The 4,911-nt window shown below is 40.6% G+C and overlaps 1 pseudogene; it reads left to right on the plus strand.

The window, feature by feature from the left end:
- Positions 1-251: 251 nt before the first annotated feature.
- LOC103582552 lies at positions 252-3,233 on the plus strand (annotated as a pseudogene).
- The last annotated feature ends 1,678 nt before the right edge of the window (positions 3,234-4,911 follow it).

Genomic DNA, 4,911 nt, shown 5'->3' on the forward strand with positions numbered 1-4,911 from the left:
ATATATAAAATTATGATTATAATATTTTAAAATTGCCACTGTACAGATATTTTTTTAATTCGAAAAGGATTTTAGACACAATGTTAATGCATTTTGATATTTATTTGAAAGATACATGAGAAAGAAAACAAAACATTGTGATCTACTCCCCTGGTCAAGAATTTAGTCTTACAGGGACTTGTATTCAGTGCTTGGTGAAAAGCTGCATCACTGCCTTCCATGTCACCTGTGCCTTTGAGCACAGCCTAGAGATGAAGACCGTCCTGGATGAGGGGGATGAAGTGAAGTTCAAGTCATACTGCCTTAAGCATAGCCAAAACAGGCAGAAACTTGGGGAGGCCAAGTACCCCCACCACAGGGCTGCAGAGCCAAGCCAGGCCAAAAATGAGAAAACCGGCCCACGTGCACAGAAGCTTCGGGAGCTGGAGGAGGAATTCTATTCTTTCGTCCGAGTGGAAGATGTGGCCACAGAGCTGGGAGTGCCCATGCTAGCTGTGGACTTTATCTATAACTACTGGAAACTGAAGCGGAAAAGTAACTTCAATAAGCCATTATTTCCTCCAAAGCAGGATGAAGAAAATGGCCTGGCGCAGCCAAAAGAGGAATGCGTTGACACTCGCATGAGAATGTTTATGCACCTACGGCAGAAGCATCTGTAATAAAATACTCAGTAACTATTTTGTAGAAATCAGCAAGCTAATTATAAAATTTTTAGAGATGAGTAATAAATGTAGGAAAACCAAAATATTTTTCAAAGAAGATTAAAAGTAGAGAACTTAAATAACCTCAGGAATATATACATAATTTCAGGAATGATGGTAAAGCTACAGGAATCAAGATTTATGGAACAGGTGAAAGGAAGACTCATTTAATAAATAAACAAAATACTGATCACAGCATAGAACAAAACAAAGAAACTCAATATATTTTGGACAACTTCTTTTGAAAAGAAAATTATGTGAAAGTGGCATAATCTTTTATACAAATGGCATTGTGACAATTGGTCATTCATAAGCAAATCTACAATTTAACTTAGAACATCAGACTCAGCAAAAATGGGTCGTTTTCTCTTATCCACCATCACTTTAGTATTGGGAAAATTCTGGATTATACAGCAGTATAGCTGCTGTATTCATTTTAGATATTCTCTCCATCTGAATGCATTTTTATAACTACTTAGAGCTCCTTGCAACATGCCTTGGGCTTCCAGAAGGAAAATGTTTGCACAGAACCTTAGACACTCACATAAAACTTACAACATGAATGTTCTGTGATTGCCCAGCCAGCCTATGCTTTGGCAGTAGATACTGAGATCAAAGTAACATCATCAGTGCCCAAATTTAAAATAAATAAATAAATAAACAAATATGTAAAAGTTTGGAAATAATGTTCATAGTTTTGTTGGTATTTTTACACCAAGAATAAAATCAAAATAGAGTATTTATAAAATTATGATTATAATATTTTAAAATTGCCACTGTACAGATTTTTTTTTTAATTTGAAAAGGAGTTTAGACACAATGTTAATGCATTTTGATATTTATTTGAAAGATACATGAGAAAGAAAACAAAACATTGTGATCTACTCCCCTGGTCAAGAATTTAGTCTTACAGGGACTTGTATTCAGTGCTTGGTGAAAAGCTGCATCACTGCCTTCCATGTCACCTGTGCCTTTGAGCACAGCCTAGAGATGAAGACCGTCCTGGATGAGGGGGATGAAGTGAAGTTCAAGTCATACTGCCTTAAGCATAGCCAAAACAGGCAGAAACTTGGGGAGGCCAAGTACCCCCACCACAGGGCTGCAGAGCCAAGCCAGGCCAAAAATGAGAAAACCGGCCCACGTGCACAGAAGCTTCGGGAGCTGGAGGAGGAATTTTATTCTTTCGTCCGAGTGGAAGATGTGGCCACAGAGCTGGGAGTGCCCATGCTAGCTGTGGACTTTATCTATAACTACTGGAAACTGAAGTGGAAAAGTAACCTCAATAAGCCATTATTTCCTCCAAAGCAGGATGAAGAAAATGGCCTGGTGCAGCCAAAAGAGGAAAGCGTTCACACTCGCATGAGAATGTTTATGCACCTACGGCAGAACCTGGAGAGGGTCCGAAATCTGTGCTACATGATAAGCAGGCGAGAGAAGCTGAAACTGTCACACAACAAAATACAGGAACAGATCTTCGATTTGCGAGTCCAGCTTGTTAACCAAGAAATTGATGCAGGACTTCCTTTGACAAGTGTACCAGAAAACTCACTGTTTAACCCACAACCAAGAATTACCTTAAAGTTAAAAATGCCCAGATCAGCCCCAGAAGACTGCAGGAACAGCTCCACAGAGACTGATCAGCGACCCCACTCTCCTGACAGCACCTCCTCTGTTCACAATATAAGGAGCATGCAGGTGCCTCAGGAGTCACTAGAAATGAGAGTGAAATCGTATTCGAGGCATCCACTAGAGAGCAAGAACAACTGTTTGCTGGCCAGTCTCAGCCCTTCTAAGAGTGAAGCAAAGGATTCCAGTCCTGCTTGGAGAATTCCACCTTTGGAGTTCTATCATGGGCATTCGCTGGGAAAGCCTCTGGTCCTTCAGCCTGCCCTCCATGGACAGTCCTCCATTGGGAATGGGAAAAGTCAGCCTAACTCCAAGTTTGCCAAATCCAATGGCCTGGAGGGAAGCTGGTCTGGGAGTGTCACCCAGAAAGACAACTCGAGTGAGATGTTCTGTGACCAGGAGTCCATGCTCAGCTCCCACTTGGCTAGTCAGGGCAGCTTTAGAAAATCTGCCATGGAACACTTCAGCAGGTCCTTTAAAGAGGCCACCGATATGTGGGCGAGGACCACAGAGGACCATCAATGCTGTGTGAAGTCACCCAAGAATGTGAGCCCCAAGGAGCAGTTCTGGGGTAGGCAGCTTCTCAGGCAGTCTGCAGGGAGAGCGTCATATCAGGAAAATGATGGGTATTGCCCAGATTTGGAGCTAAGTGATTCAGAAGCAGAAAGCAATGGGAATAAAGAAAAAGTCAGGCTAAGGAGAGATAGCTCAGATAGGGAAAATCCTCCCCATGACTCTAGACGGGATTGTCATGGTAAAAGCAAGACACATCCCCTTTCCCACAGTTCAATGCAAAGGTGATTAGAAACTCCCAAGGATAACCCAACTTTTGCCTTTGCTCCATATATTGGGGAAAACCCATACACCAAAAGGATTCTAGCATATGTTAGGAGGAATTACAGTGAAAAGGGTGAAAATTTTCCATAATAAAATGGCTTACTCCTTTTGAAAATGTTTTGAGTCTAGTTTTTACAGACACATTACAGAAATTGCAGATTGTCCAGAGGTTTGTTTGTCAGAGGCTGCTGGAGACAGCTGGACCCAGAGTATTTGCTCAGTAAATACTTTAAGGCAGCTTTCCAGTTATATTAACACATTGATGAGTATATGTATTGAGCCCTTGTATTGTTAGTGGATTTGCAAGAGACCGCGGTTATCAGACACTAAAACTACTTACTTTTGAAGCTACAGCATGTGACTCACAGAGCTCCTGTCTGTAGGACGTTTCTAACTCCCCTGGTATCTGTAAACCCTCTTCAGGGGAGAGACCAGGAGACCACCATCTCAGATACTGTCACTCACTACCCTCTTCCTTTGCTTTGCACAAGGTTGAGTTCCTTTCACAGTATCTTAGCTTACTGAGTGAATACTCCTAACACTTACAAGTGTCCAGTGCCTGTTCCTAGACTTGCTTGTTGGGGACGCACTTGTAACTATTTCACCCAGCTATCAAGCGTAAAAGGCTAACTTGTGGATAGTGTTTACAAAAGTACAAAAGTACTACATCCAAGGAAAATGCTCTGATTCTCTTTTTAGGCATTTTTGAAGGATCCCAGAGCCTTTCCCAAAGTGAGACCATTTCTGGGGTATTTGTACCAGGTCAGGGTTTTTGTGTTGTTATTTTCAAGTAAGTTTGACTAAAATAAGTTTGGCTGACAGTTTTTGTATACCTGCTTTAATGTTTATAAAAATTTTTATTGAGGTATAATTAAAATATAATGAAATGCAGAGGTTGAGTATTCTTACCTACTTTAATTTTGAAACAGATTTTTATTGTCAAACAGAATTTGAAAGCATGTGTTTAACACATGGATATAATTTAGCTTTGTATCAACGTTGAATCTGAGGAAATTTCTCAAACAAAAAGGCTGGAGCTATTTTTCAGAAGTTGCTTACACCTTGTTCCCAAACTATCAGCCTTGATTAATTTCTGGGAGGAAGAGAATAATTACATCTTGGTGGAGGGGGATAAAAACATGTCTGCTTCCCATTTAAAGAAAGGGAAGATGTTACAGTTTTTAAAATGTGAAGCAGACTATAATTCTCAGCTCTCTTTTCTTCTTAGCCTTAAATTAATATTCTCCTTCTTCTAGTTTGGGAAAGTGTAGTGGAAATTTTCAGACAAAAGAGGCCATTTTCAATTTTGAAAGTTTCTTACTGGTGAAATAGCCCCACTGCAGTAGGTGCCAGTCAAGGCAGGGGCCTCTCTCCAGCGGTTTGGAAAACTCAGCAGTTTTCCTCTTCCCCACTTTTGTTCTTGTAGCCTTGGTAATGGGTTCCTTTGCTGTTTGCTTTCTCCTTTTCTGGAAATTTCTGTATTGTGCCTCTCCTTTGGCTACATCTTCAAAATGTTTTGGGGTTTTTTTTTGTGCCTATGTACATGTGTGAACATGCCATAGCATGTGTGGTAGGTGTCCTGTACTTTGTGTGAATGGAAGAAGCTATGGACCATCCAAAATGAGGAAGAGAATTTCCTGTATTTAAGCCCTAGGTTTTCGTGCTTTTTCTTTGAGTTCTCCTGGGGTAGATAGTCACTTGACATCTTCATGGTAATGAAATTACAGTGGAGCTGTATTGTAAACTC

Source organism: Galeopterus variegatus, unplaced genomic scaffold (assembly GCF_000696425.1).
Source record: "Galeopterus variegatus unplaced genomic scaffold, G_variegatus-3.0.2 Scaffold16706, whole genome shotgun sequence".
NCBI lineage: Eukaryota > Metazoa > Chordata > Mammalia > Dermoptera > Cynocephalidae > Galeopterus > Galeopterus variegatus.